Source organism: Nicotiana tabacum, chromosome 10 (assembly GCF_000715075.1).
Source record: "Nicotiana tabacum cultivar K326 chromosome 10, ASM71507v2, whole genome shotgun sequence".
Taxonomy (NCBI): Eukaryota; Viridiplantae; Streptophyta; class Magnoliopsida; order Solanales; family Solanaceae; genus Nicotiana; species Nicotiana tabacum.
The window spans coordinates 144,070,080-144,086,003 of NC_134089.1; positions in this window are offsets into that span (position 1 = coordinate 144,070,080).

The window sequence follows — 15,924 nt, forward strand, 5'->3', positions numbered from 1 at the left end:
AGGCTGGGGTGTTGGATAGGGGGCAGGGTATGGTAAAGGGTTTATATAGTTAGTGGGTAGGTGGATCCTGGCCGTTGGATGAGATGCGATGAAGGGCCAGGATCCTTCAGCTTGAAGGAAACGGTGTCGTTTCATCTTTTAGAGGGTTTGGGTCAATCCGGGTGGAAACGGGTCGGGTTCCTTAGTGGGTTATGGGGAATTGATCTTGACCGTTGATCAATTTGAGATCAACGGCCCAGATCAACCTGTATTAATACGACGTCGTTTGGACTCTCTGGGTGTTCAGCTGGTGTGGACCGGGCAGGCTTGGTTTTGGGCTGTTTGTTTGGGCCAATTTTAATAAATTGGCCCAATCCGGAAGAAGAAGCCCCCCTTTTTTACTGTTATTTCTTTTTCTTCTTTATTTTAAAAACAAAACTAAGCAACAAAAATCAAATTGAAATTAAATACACACTCAATACAATTATTTGCACACACACTAGAATATTTCAAAGCAGGTAAAATCAAACAAAACAAAAATTACGGACGAAGATGCCTATTTATGATTTTATATTTAACGACCGGATTATGGTTCGAATCATGCATGACGCACACATTTTTTGTATTTTGTTTTAATGAGGTAAGAATGGGCAAAAATCACAAATAATTAACGAAGTGACATGTAAAAATCCAAAAATTGTACAGCAGGGCCAATTATTATTATTTTTTATTTCTTTTGGAGCGATTGTCGTGCGAAGCAAAAATCACGTGCTCACAGTGCCTATCTCAGCACATGTGATACTACAAAATGATTGTGGAGAAAAGCACTGTTGAGCCAGACAAATATCACGTGGGGTGCTCGCCTCTCTACCCTGCATGGTAGGAGGACAATCTGAAAGGAGCGGTGACACCGGGGACTGGTCGAGGGAACAAAATGATAGACGAGGAAGCTGAAGCCCAAGTAAAATACAATTGGCTATGGAAGAGAGTCCACAACTTTGAGAATGAGCATTGGGAGATACATGAGAGGAATGTGAGGTTGATCGAGGAATGGAAAGATATGGCAGTCACCTCCAACAGAAAACTGGAATAGCTGGAGCAAGTAATAGTGGAACTAGAGGGCAAAGTTATAAAAAGGATTAAAAACTGTTAAAATGCTGAAGGAGCCGAGGGAGGACATCTGGCCCGAGCCTACTTGCTACTGGGACTGCACGAGCTAGGAGATCTGTTTGATGGAGTCCGGAAGATCAAATCTGGGGAAGGTCCTTCTGGGACCAAATAGATTAGATTTAATTGCTTTTCTTAAAATGTAATAAGGCCAAGTGCCAGTAGTGACTTGTTTTATTATTATGTTAGTGTCGTTTTTGGATTCGTCTACTTTTATATTATAAAATGAAGCATTTATTGGCATTTGAAGTTCTCCAAATTTATTTGTTGCTAGGCCTACCTCTGGCACAGCGAGGCTCCCAAATTCCGATCTCCAAATTTATTTGTCACTATGTGTTTAAATATTGCAAACATTTCAGGAACCCCACTGACTTCTTACCTTTTGTTTTGTTTACTTTTATTATTCTGATCCCCATAGGTTGGTTCATCCATATTGGCCTCGTCAGCATATCATACAAGATCTAGAGGCCCTCCATCTCCTCCTCCTCCAAGCAATAAAAAAAGTAGAGAGAAATCAAATATGGAAGACTTAAGTGGAATTCGAAAGGAAAACATTAAGAATACAGAGACCTCCGATGGCCGTAGTACTCCGGCCCCGAACGACCTGGTTTTGAGACTTTAACAAAAGATACTAGAACTGCAAGAAGAACTTGAGCAGGTCCGCAATTTGGCAAACTTGTCACTCACCCTCAATGTCCCGGATATCCACCAACAGAACGCGATGAACCCAACACCTCGAAAAAAAAACCAATAACCACAAAATCCTATAATACCAAATCAATATGCAACTCCACCATAAAATATCAATCCATTGCTGATACCAACTCCACCACAACAGCATCAACCAATCCCGTACCCACCAACCACCACTTACCACAGTCCCTAAAATACACCACCACTCATTCCCGATCCACAAACTCCACTAATGACCATCACTGTACCCAAGTTCCTGGCACCCATCAGAGCAACCCCATATATGTGGAAACTATACCACATTCTACCCAGCCAATATCATGCGCACCGAAATCCTCTGATAAGGACATGCTCATTAAGAACATGGCCAAAGAACTCCAGAAATTAACAAGCCGAGTTCAAGGTGAAGGCGATAGAGTAATAGAAGGGTTGAACTAAGAAGATCTGTGTATACAATCCGGTGTGGAACTGCCAGAGGAGTACAAACCTCCCAAGCTCGAAATGTTCGATGGTACAGGTGATCCCAGGGTTCACTTAAGGACCTACTGTGACAAGCTTGTCGGCGTCGGAAAAGATGAAAAGATTCGAATGAAGCTCTTTATGAGGAGCCTTACTAGGGATGCGTTGACTTGGTATATTAGCCAGAATCCCAAGAAATGGTCAAATTGGGTAAGCATGGCGTCAGATTTCATGGACCGGTTCATGTTCAACACAGAAAATGCGCTGGATGTGTTCTATATTCAGAATCTCAAAAAGAAACCTATTGAGACTTTCCGCGAATATGCTACTCATTGGAGGTCGGAAGCGGCCAAGGTCAGGCTCGCTTTGGACGAAGAACGGATGAATGAATTCTTCGTTAGAGCATAGGATCCACGATATTATGAGAGGTTGGTGGTCATCGAAAATCACAAATTCTCTTATATCATCAAGCTCGGGGAAAGGATTGAGGAAGGAATCAAGAGAGGGATGGTAACAAATTTCGAGGCACTACAAGCCACGAATAAGGCACTCCAATCAGGTGACATACCAAAGAAGAAAGGGGTTGGAACAGTAATGGTGGCTCAAGGCCCAAAATCTCCATTTGTATACCAAACACCTCTACCCACATTCCAAACACCTCCGCCTACCTATCAAACACCTCCACCCACATATCAAACACCTCCACCCACACACCAAGCATCACCATCTATATATCAACCTTCATCCCCAAATATTCCTAACCAGTCGTTGTCCATCATACCTATAATTCCCTACTATCCCACTTCTAGTCACCACCAACTCGCCAAAATTATCCAAGACCAAGACCCAACTTCGACCGCAAGCCACCTAGATAATACACCGCTATCGCTGAGCCCATCGACCAATTGTATGAAAGGTTAAAGGCTGCAGGTTACGTCACTCATGTTCCCACTGTGGCGCTAGAAAATCCATTCCAATGGGTCAATCCGAACAAAACCTGTGCATACCACTCTAGTATGAAAGGGTACACCACTATTGAGTGCCGAACAATGAAGGATAAGATCCAGACTTTCATTGACAACAAGTTCATATAGGAAAAGGAAGCCACACCTAATGTCCACAATAATCCCCTCCTTGATCATAGAGGTAATGGTGTACATATTATACAAATAAATGAGGGATGGGACCCTAAGGGGTCAATCAGGCTTATCCGAGAAAGCGATGACTTTAAGGTTGCAGTCACACTTACTCCTATCGTGGTTTAGAGTCAGGCACCTTTTGACATTGAGGTAACTACATCAGTTCCATTTGAGGTGGAAGTAGCTCCGTCGGCAGCCACCTCCACTCCATTTGAAGTAGAAGTGGTCACACCTTTTACTGTGACTGTGTCAACCACACCACCATTCAACAAAAAAGGATACCCTAGTGTCGTGCACCCTTTTTTTTCTCGCAAAATCGGGTTTAGGACATTTGGGAGGACAACTCGTTTCCCTTCGAAAATTGGGTTTGAATTGGAGAGTCGCCACCTAATGATTAAAGTGCATTAGGACACTAAAAAGGGTTTGTTTTGAGTAACTAGAGATTGGTAAGGGCTTGAAATTATCCCAAAGGGAAGGTGTTAGGAACCCCTTAGGATCCACTAGTGTGGTTCCCGGCCAGACAATTATTGCGACTTTAAGCGCAAACGACACGTAGGCAAATAAAACTTCATGTAAGAGGGGGTTTTCACATAATGGTTACAAATAAACAAAGTTGGGAAGAATTAAAAGAAGGCTGAGAGAAACAGTTTGAAATTTCAAAGAAAAAAAGAAACGAAAAAACAAAGGAAAGGGGTCCTAGGTTTATAAATAATATGGATCACCCCACGCAATGTTCGGTAATCACTCCTCAATGAGGGGCTACACGTGACACCATCGCGTGGTCATCATATCCATATCTACTCTTTCCCACCCCGTTAAGGTATTTAACGTGGAATGGTCTCGTTTATTTATTGCATGCTATTACCTGCTCCAATCCTATCAGTCCCAGAGGTATTTGGGACTACTAATCCTAAAAGGGAAAGCTTATGAGGTTTTTATGGTTTTAAGAGGACAAAATTCTAAGGCGACAATCAAAACATATATATATATAGCAAGCATTGGGAAAGCACATAAACAGGTACGGCTCAGATAGACCTCCTTAAACCAAGAAAAGCATATGGTTTAGCATGTCTTGCACATACTGATTAGGGTCTGATTAAAACTTAAGAAGTTAAAGCAGCACATATTTTCAGATAAGAAGTCCGAATTAGACATGCCTGTTGGTTGTAATTAATAAAGACAGGTACAGTTAAAACTTTTACCCTAATGCTTGCCTAAGTGCTAGGCGAAACCTATAATCATGATATCTACTGGTTTCAGAAACAAAGAGGTAAACTGATTACAGAAAGTTCGCTAGTTTTAACAGAATAAAACAAGTTCTACGATTGATAACGCATTACTACTGACAGATTAAACCTAAAACGAGTGAGGCTATTCAGATTTTGACTAGAACCCCTATAGGCATGCTTTATAAGTGTTTATTAACTTAAAAAACTATTATAGAGAAGTGCAGAAACATGTTGTCTAGGTGTTGTATTTTATTACGAACGTGATATCTACTTACACTGATTATTAAGGCCTATAATTATGTTGACCTAATGAGAGATGAGTCTGCAAGAATCAGAAAGGTCTTATAGGCATATTATCTACATGTATGTGCATTCTATAGCCATGGTATCTACGCAGAAATTCTTATAGACATGTTATCTAAAGATGAGAATGCAGAAGTTCTTATAGTCCCGGTAACTATATGCGAATGCAGAATTCTATAGGCATGATTTATATATATGAGTTCATAGATTCAGAAAGAAACTCTTATAGGAAAGATATATACATGATATGAAGAAATTCATAAGTAAACTGTAGACTGGATGTAAATGCATAAATTAGTAAACCTATAGGCAGGATATCTATGTGAATGCAGAAATTAGTAAACCTATAGGCAAGTTATCTACCCTTTGCATACATTTATTCCCTCCCCTTTTCACTAGCCGTCCCCAATCGTTTATTACAAGTTATTACAACCCAGAATGAATAAGAAAAGCAAAATTACATCAGCAATTAAAATACAACAAAGGGGAGCCTAATTCAGACTTCAAGAGATCATGAACCAAAGACTTTCTCTCATTTGGATGTGTCAGAGTTCCCTAAGAGCCTCATAGGGACTCCGGGCAGTGCTCATACACAAATGTGTAACCATATTAGGATATAGTGTAGTGTGGAAGGGTCAGCCCTCAAGTGTCCAAGTTCAGAGGGAACTCAAGGTCCCAAGGCAAGGCTCACAAGAGGGGCCCAAAACTTAGAAGCTAAAAAAGAGTGTGAGTGCAGGAGTGAAGTTCTAGAAAAAAAAAGGGAAAGGGAAGAGGGTAATAACTTGAAATTAGTGCCTAGAGGGGTATAGGGGAGTACGGAATTTTCAAGAACACAAGAAAAGCAGACTGATGAGCATACTCAGCAATAAGATATGCTACCACACCCTCCAGCCTGTTAGAGGTTAGGACCTCACGGATTCAGAACTTAGGTCATGGACAACAACTCATGTTGCCATGCCCTAAGCCACCACTTACAAACACAAAGGGGTAATGGGGTAGGGAGCAAAGTTTCACAGTAGAAACAGGCAGTAGAACATAGGCATATTAAGTTAAATATTGAGCTCTACATAAGCAGTAAGGTAGCCCTGGATATAAAAACTTTAAGTAAACACATTGGGGTGATACTGAAACTAAAATTAGTGTAAAAGTATTAAATTGAAGAGAATTGTGAAGTCTGAAGTTTAAAAGTATTAAATTGAAGGTGTCCCAAAGTGCATAAGGGTCTTGCCCTTTTATAGTGCAGAAATAAAGTAGAAATAAGTAAGAAAATAGTTTGGAAATCAATTAAACAAGGTCTCCCTTTAACTAAGGGATTCTGATTTCAAACAGGCAAAATAATTAAGGAAATGGGTCAATCAAAATTTTTCCAGAGCAGTACAAGAAGGGTAAATACATAGAGGTTTATTTAAAGACAAAGTTTTGATAGTACATCATTTGTGCAAATAAGGAAAGGAAATCAGTTAACAGCTAGTAAATTAGAAATTGAGGATTTTGTATGAATGAACCAGGTCAGAAAGATAGGAAGGATTTCAACTTAAGGAAAATCAGTACCAATCAATTAAACTTATTAAAAGGAATTATGAATCACATGTAAGTTGGAAAACCATTTTGAAGAAAGATTCCTCATATATAAAAGCACACAGACACGTTAAACATGAAGAAATTTGTCATGTTATTCAATAGAAGGGTCTAGTGTAGGAGAATCAGAATTGTGCGCAAACAAAAGAAGTTCACACTAAGTTGATAGACCCAGAAATAAGTCTAAAAGAGTCAAGGGTCCTCAAACAAAACCCTAGTTTGATCATATGACCAAACTCGGAGGAAACTCCCAAATTCTAGGGTTTCCGACTAGAGTCGAATACAGAGATGAGGAGGCAACATGCTCAAAGATTTCTTTTCAGAATCTCATGAGAAGACAAGCAAATACAAATAACATTAAAAGCAGACAGAGTGTAGGAGTATAATGAGAGAATAGTCACGACAATAAAAGAAATGTGTTTAAGAAAACCTTTTAGAAGGGACTTAAACAAGGTTCAGTAGAAGAAAAAGCAATAACACTTAGGAACACAATAGGAGATATAATAGAAGAAAGTACTTTTCAGAAGGAACTTAGCCAAGGTTCAGAAGATATAAGAGATGGTATAACACTTAAGAAAACCATAGAAGAAACATGTTTAAAGAGGTCTTTTAGAAGAACTCAAAAAAAGTTCAGTAGAAGGCAAACAAAACTTAAGAACTCAGTAGGAAATACATACAGCAAAAGAACATAATAATGCTGGAAAAGCATAGCAAAAGATACAATAGGAAAATACAGCAAGATAAACATGCGAGCATGGTACAAAACACAGTAGAAAAACAAAGCACAGAAGAACATGTATAGCATAAGAAAGCAGTAGAAGCACAGGCATGACAAATATACACAAAAAAAGGAAAAGAAGAGTCGGAGAAACATTTTATGCTTTTTCAGAAACCCTAAATCGTAAAGAAGTAATTTTTGAAAGAAAAGTTGGGGAAAAGGTTTAAAAACTCAAGTAGAGCACAGATATAAGAAAAACTCAAAGAAAACCTCGAAGGGTTAGGGTTTTAGAAGAACCCTAGAATGATAAAGGCTTTTAAAAGGTCTCCTATCTGAGTCAGAGAAGTCAGAAACATGCTCGTAAGATCAGGATACGCCGGAGCAAACACGGAGATGGCCGTAGAACCTTGAATCGGCGAAGATCTAGAAAAAACCTTCGAGGTCAGACCTCGAATATTCAAGGACCAAGTGTATAAGAGCAAAGGGAGGTGAGTATAAAGTTTCCACGGCCTGAGAAGCCATGTATTCTGGTGGGTTTTTAGGTGAGGATGATGAGAGGCTGCTAGGGTTAGGGGAAGGTTTGAGACAATTTGAGAGATGAGAGGATTCAGATGCGGCGGTTGGTGAGAAATGGGATAGGGTTGGGGTGGTTTGGGAATTAAAAAAGAAAAGGGGAAATTCTGGTCGTTGATCAAATTGATCAACGACCTAGATCAAAAGGGAATATCGGGCGGGTTGGATAAGCGAGTTAGGGGCGGGTTATTTTAGGTTTTGGGCTGACCCGTTTGAATTTGATATTGGGGCTGATTTTAGGCTAAAATTGAAATAAAATAGGGCTAGTATTTAAATAGCCATTTTCTCTCTTTTATTTTATAAAAAAATAGTAAAATGATTTATGAAGCAAATTGAAAGTACTAAATTCGTTAGTAATGTATAAATATTAAATTAAAAATACTAGAATCAATTTTGTAATTATAAACGTAATTAAATCTTAAGATAGGCTAAAATTGCAATTATATGCAATTTAGCTTTAAAATTACTAAATAAATTTGTAAAAATTACCTTAGCTATGTTTTGGTATAAATATGAGAATAAAATAAATTATTCTCCAAAATGATGATTTTGTGAATAATTATTAGTTTTTGTACTGCTAAAATAGGGCAATAAAATTGATTTAAATGTTTTTTTAAAATTAGAAAAAATACTAAAACGTTTGGATATACCTATGTATGCATACATAGGATATTTTTAAAGTATTTTGCATATATAAAATATACAAAAAAAAATTGGGTATCAACAGCTGCCCCTCTTTACCCGGGAAGGGTGAAAGAGTTGTCAGGTAAAGATATGATGGCCAATTTGACCGAACGAAATGGTTTGAAGAATCTGATCGTGCTCTTGTTCCTGAGCTGCCTACATATCCCTGGTCTTACAGGAATCGAGCCATATATAGTTCAGGATCCGTCGGCGGAATATGCCGATGGAGATTTTTTAAAAAAAAACGTACGAGATATTTAAGTTGAGACGGATGGTCAAAGTCTACTAGGTTGCAGGAACGTGAGCGGGATTGCTCCTGCTGAGATGGCCATTGCTAGCCGGTTTACCTGCAAATAAGCAATACAAGCGTATATTGTGCGTAAATTTAAACATGATGCAAGTTCTCGTTGGACCATGAATGCTGTCTTTGGATGGTTAGGAAGACGTCCTTGGACCATGATGTCCTGGGCCATGAAGCGTACAATAAAATATTCGTGGGCCACGAAATGATGCTCTCAGGCTATGAGGATGATGCCTCCAAACCATGATGCCTTTGAATAATGATATGCAAAAGATCAAAAGGCAACCTCAGGCCATGGCATGGTGTTCTCGGGCTATGCAAATGGTGCCTCTGAACAATGATGCCCACGGATAATTTGTCGATCTTTCAGCCCATGAGATTCAGTAGGGTGGCGATTTTTCAACCAATGAAATGCAATGAGTGGCGATCTTTCAGCCGATGCAAGATGAACTGACGATCTTTCAGCCGATGCAAGGTGTAAATGAAGCGGCAATATTTCAGCCATGCGGATGGAGGTAGAGCTTAACCTTGGAAGGCGGAATGGTAGCCCTATGCAATGCAAATGGAGACAGAGCTTAGTCTCAGAAGGTAGAATGGTAGCCTTATGCAATGCAAAGAATGCAGATGGAGACAGAGCTTAGTCTCGGAAGGCAGAATGGTAGCCTTATGCAATGCATGAAATGTAGATGGAGATAGAGCTTAGTCTCGGATGGCACAATGGTAGCCTTATGCAATGCAGGAAATGCAGATGGAGACAGAGCTTAGTCTTGGAAGGCAGAATGGTAGCCTTATGCATGAAATAAAACGCAGACGGTAGTAGAGTTTTCTTAGCTGATATCTGATTTCGATATTGTGGCTGCTGGGGATATTGTGTGCGTATAGCAAATGTGAATTCCTGATCAGTATGAGTGTATAGTATATTCGATGATTTTCCCACTCAGGTGCCTGCATACAAATAAAATCGTTAGTTTTGTAAAGGGGAAAGGTTAGTTCGTATCCCCGCTGACTTTGTTTGACCTGCTCGGCTTTGATCTAGTGATATTGCCTGTATTATTAGGGTAGCGTTGCTAAACAGAGTGATTTTAAAAATACACATGCATGGTTTTAGAAAAAATATAAATGCATAATTAAGGATAATTTCTTTAGATGAACCAACGACATGCGACGTGGTCCAAGACATTGCATCCTTTCTTGTTATGGAATTGTGAGGGTCCTCCTCAAAATTCTGCCCCAGTTTACTGGGTTACTGCTTCTGACGGCTGATCGCGGCGAATGGCTGAAATCACTTCGGAATTTTGAGGGTCCTCCTCAAAATTCTGCCCCAGTTTCCAATAGGGGGAAATGAAAATTTTATTAAATTGTGACCGAATCCATAGGGCTGCCTACGTATCCCCTCTTAAGTGGGAATCAGGTCATGCATAGTTCAAATTACATCATATACGGAAAGCATAAAGATTACACATAGTAACTCATGACTGCATATGAATTAATCGGCTTTGGACAGACTTCTCCGTCCATTTCTGCAAGTATGAGGGCTCCTCCTTTCAGAACCCGATGAACCATGTACGGACCCTGCCAGTTGAGAAAGAATTTCCCTTTGGCTTTATCTTGATGTGGAAAGATTTTCTTTAACACCAGCTGCCCCGGTGTGAACTGTCTTGGCTTGACTCTTTTGTTGAATGATCTGGACATCCTATTTTGATAAAGTTGTCCATGGCAAACTGCATTCATTCTCTTTCCATCTATAAGAGCTAGCCGCTCGTAACAATTCTTCACCCATTCTGCATGGTCTAGCTTTGCTTCATATATGATTCTTAATGATGGAATTTCCACCTCAGCGGGAATGACTGCCTCTATACCGTAGACCAGCATATAGGGGGTTTCTCCTGTCGATGTGTGGACTGTGGTGCGGTATCCCAATAAAGTAAATGAGAGCTTCTCGTGCCACTGCTTATGCTTCTCTATCATTTTCCTTAGTATCTTTTTGATATTCTTGTTGGCAGCCTCTACGGCTCTGTTCATCTGAGGTCTGTAAGCTATAAAATTCTTGTGTTTGATCTTGAAGGTTTCACACATGGATTTTATCAAATCACTATTGAGGTTGGAGCCATCATCAGTAATAATTGACTCTGGAATTCCGAACCGACAAACGATACGGTCAAGGACGAAATCTGCTACAACTTTCTTAGTCACTGCCTTGTATGATACTGCTTCAACCCATTTAGTAAAATAATCAATTACCACTAGGATGAACATATGCCCATTTGATGTGGCAGGTTTGATTGGTCCGATAATATCCATTCCCCAAGCGGCGAACGGCCATGGTGAGCTTGTTGCATTAAGCTCGTTCGGAGGAACCTTTATCATATTTGCACATATCTGATAGCGGTGGCACTTTCGGACATGCTGGATGCAGTCTGTTTCCATAGTCATCCAAAAATAACCAACTCGGAGTATCTTCTTAACTAAGACAAAACCATTCATATGTGGCCCGCAGATCCCAGCATGGATTTCTTCTAGTAATTTTGATGCTTCCTTTGCGTCAACTCACCTTTGTAATTCCAAATCAGGAGTCCTCATGTACAGGATTTCTCTGATGTGGAAGAAATTGTTGGATAATCTTCGAAGTGTACGCTTTTGAATAGGGTTTGCAAACTCTAAGTATTCTCCTTTTGCCAAATATTCCTTGATGTCATGAAACCAAGGTTTTCCATCCACTTCTTCCTCGACGTGAGCATAGTAAGTTGGCTGATCGTAGATCTTTACTGGAATAGGGTCAATGAAATTCTTATCTGGATGTTGTATTATGGATTATAGGGTAGCCAATGCATCGGCAAACTCATTTTGGATTCGGGGAACATGCTGGAACTCTGTCTTTGTGAATCTCTTTCTCAACTCCTATACATGATGCAGATAAGGGAGTATCTTGGAGTTCTTGGTTGCCCATTCTTCTTGGACCTGATGTATAAGCAAGTCTGAAACCTCGATCACTAGCAACTCTTGGATATTCATATCAATGTCCATCTTGAGTCCCAGGATGCAGGCCTCGTACTCAGCCATGTTGTTGATGCAAGGGAATCTGAGTTTGGAAGACACCGGATAATGCTGACCAGTTTCTGAAACTAGGACTGCTCATATGCCAACTCCTTTGAAATTTGCCTCTCTATCGAAAAACATTCTTCAACCGTCATAGGATTCTGCAATGTCTTCTCCTATGAATGATATCTCTTTATCAGGAAAATACGTCTTTAAGGATTCATATTCTCTATCCTTGGGATTCTCGGCAAGATGATCTGTCAAAGCCTGTTCCTTGATTGCTTTCTGAGTCACGTAGACAATGTCAAATTCACTCAGCAGGATTTGCCACTTGGCTAGCTTGCCAGTGGGTATGGGCTTCTGAAATATGTACTTCAACGGATCCATCCTTGATATGAGATACGTAGTATAGGCACAGAAATAGTGCCTTAACTTCAGAGCTACCCAAGTCAGAGCACAAGAGGTGTATTTTAAAAAAGAATACCGGGCCTCGTACGGGGTGAACTTCTTGCTAAGATAGTAGATGTCCTGCTCCTTCCTCCCCGTTTCATCATGTTGCCCGAGAACACAACTGAACGCTCCATCTAGCACTGCAAGGTAGAGTAATAGGGGTCTACCCGGCTCGGGCGGGAGCAAAACTGGCGGTATGGACAGGTATTCCTTGATTCTATCGAAGACCATCTGGCAGTCATCAATCCATCTGGTAGTGGCGTCCTTCTTCAACATCTTAAATATTGGCTCACAGATGACAGTAGATTGAGCTATGAACCGGCTAATGTAGTTGAGTCTCCCCAAAAAGCTCATTACGTTCTTCTAGTTCTTTGGCGGTGGAAGTTCTTGAATAACTTTGACCTTTGATGGATCCAGTTCTATCCCTTGGCGACTCACAGTTAACCCAAGTAGTTTTTCGGCAGGAACCCCAAGTGCACATTTTGCGGGATTCAGTTTCAGGTTGTACCTTCTCAGTCTATTGAAGAACTTCCTCAAGTGTTCCATGTGCTCAGTGGCTTTCTTGGACTTTATGATGACATCATCTACATGCACCTCAATCTCCTTGTGTATCATATCATGGAAAATAGTAGTCATGGCCCTTATGTAGGTGGCCCCTACATTCTTTACCCCGAGCGGCATCATCTTGTAACAATACATTCCCCACGGCGTAATGAAAGTCATTTTCTCAGCGTCTTCTTAATCCATCCAAATCTGATGATACCTATCAAAGCAATCCATGAATGACTTCAACTCATGCTTGGCGCAATTATCAATCAGGATGTGTATGTTTGGCAAGGGAAAGTCGTCTTTTGGATTGGCCCGGTTGAGATCCCGGTAGTCGACACATACTCTGACCTTCCCATCCTTCTTTGGTACTGTCACGATGTTGGCTAACTATGTTGGATATTCTACTACCCTGAGAACCTTATCTTTTACTTGCTTGGTGACTTCTTCGTTGATTTTCAAACTTATGTCAGGCTTGAACTTTCAAAGCTTCTGCTTTACCGGTGGACATGTCTGATGGGTTGGCAGTTTGTGAGCCACAATATATGTACTCAGACCAGTCATGTCATCGTACAACCAAGCGAATATGTCTTCGTATTCCCTCAGAAATTTTGTGTATTCCTTCTTTCTAATAGTGATAAGTGGACACTGATTCTCATTTATTTGACATTCTCTGCATCTCTCGGGTTAACAACCTCGGTCTCATCCAGATTGGACATAGGTCTGTTCTCAAAATTTTCAACCTCTTTAACAATATCTTCTGGTATGTTATCTTCCTCTGAATCTATGTTCGTTTGTTGCGTTGTCTCGTTGCATGTCACAGTCATTGTATTATCAAGATAAGTAATAGTAATGTTGTATGAGTAAAGTAATGAGAGAAAAATAATAAGAGTAAGATTTATAGGGAAAATTGAAATGTTTTTCTAAATTCCGTAACTATTTTGAATATTGAAGATCTTATTGCGAAAATTCAAAAATACGAAAGGAAAATCAACTAGCAAAAAATTAAAGATAGTGCATGATGCTTTGTTCAGCCTTGCTACCCCGAGGCTTTTCGAGCTCTGGTGGTTCTGATGGTCCAATTGTTGAGGCATGCTCCTCGGCTTACAGGTTGTATAGAAGGGCCTTCCTCCTTGAAAATGACACAACAATCCATGTCGTCGTCTTCCATGAATAAATTCCTCATTGCTGCCAGTGCTTCCTCTTCTTCCGTCCCATATATCACATCGGCTGACTGGAAAGTCTGTTCAAATGTGGTATTGGCTGCTCCAGTGGGTAGTAAGGGCCGCGCCATGGTGGCGACCAGTTGTTGAACTCTTCCCAAGTGTACTTGTATCCAGACCGAAAGTGGTGCCATGCTTCTTCAGTTTGATAGGTTTGACGATTCCTTGGAGGTTCTTGCCAAGTCCCTTGCCAGGTTCATATCCGCTCCAATTCAGTATGCTTTCAATTTTGCTATCCCACCATTTGTCCTTATCAACGGCGTTGACTCGCTCGATGTGGTGATAGGTCTCTCCGTCTATCTTTCTTCTACCTCTGATCACTGGGATGGTTTGGCGACTGTATATGGGATTGCTACCGTCGCCGTGAATGATCACCTCTTGGTGATTCCACTCAAACTTTATTGCCTGATGTAGGGTCGATGCTACAGCCCCAGCGGCGTGAATCCAAGGCCGTCAAAAAAGCAAGTTGTAAGATGCTGGCACATCTATTACTTGAAATTCGACATCAAACCAAGTAGGCCCCATCTGCAAACACAAGCTAATTTCCCCAATAGTGGACCTTTGGGAACCGTCGAAAGCTTTGACATTGATAGCCCCGTCTCTGATCTCATACAGCCCCTTTCCTAATGTCTTGAGTGTCACCAACAGACAAATGTTGAGGCTGGACCCACCGTCAATCAGGATTCTGGTGATGAAATAATCCTCGCATTGCACAGTGATGTGCAGCGCCTTGTTGTGACTCAAACCTTCTGGTGGCAACTCATCTTCATGAAAAGTGATCTTGTGACTCTCCAATACCTGCCCTACCATGTTTGCCATTTCTCCTCCAGTGATGTTGCTCGGTACATATGCCTCACTCAGAACCTTCAACAAGGCGTTCATATTTACATCAGAGCTTTGTAGCAAAGCTAGGATAGAGATTTGTGCCAGTGTTTTGTTCAACTGATCGATGACTGAGTACTCCTTTGCTTGTATTTTTATCTAGAGATCATCGGGCCCAGTTTCAGTGATGGTTGGCCATCCAGAGGCCTGTTTTCTTGATTTAGCCAAATGTTCGGGGGTGTATAATCTGTCGGTCCTTATCATGCCCTGTGCCTCGACTGCTTCTCCGGATTTAGCTTTCCCTTTCCATCTTGCCTCGGCTGTGTAGTCCCAAGGTATAACATTTGTATGGAATGGTGTTATAGCCGACATTGCTACTAGAATGAGCACCTTTACTCCGAACGGAGCTTGTATTTTGGAAGGCAAGACCGCAACTTCAAATGGTTCAGGTACATTTGTCGGGCACCTAAACTCGACCTCGATCGGTGCTGGCATCTTTGCAAAGGATGGTGTTTCAAACTCAAGTGGTATGGACATGTTCGCCTCAGTGTCCCCAGAAGCCTGAATCTAGACTACAATCGGATTAAGGGTGACTGTTGGTTTCTTTGGATTGTTGCCTTCTGTGATCAAGCCTATTGACTCCTTGGTGTCCCAGTCATCCTCTATTTCAATCATGTGAATGCCTCCACCTGTGTGGTCTGGTAGAGGGTTATTGCGAACATTCAGAGCGGGCTCCTTTGCCACAATAATCTTGTTCTCAATTAGTGCTTGGATTTTATTTTTCAGAGAGTGGCATTCGTCAATGGTATGCCCTTTCATGCTGGAATGGTATGCACAAGATTTATTAGGATTGACCCATTGGGAATGGTTTTCAGGAGTTATAGCGGGGATAGGGGTGATATAACCAGCAGCTTTAAGCCTTTTGTGCAGCTGGTCAATTGTTTCGACAATGGCAGTATATTGTTTGGGAGCTCTGCGGTCGAAATTTGGTCGGGGTCTAGGAAAGTTTTGGCGAGTGGGAGGT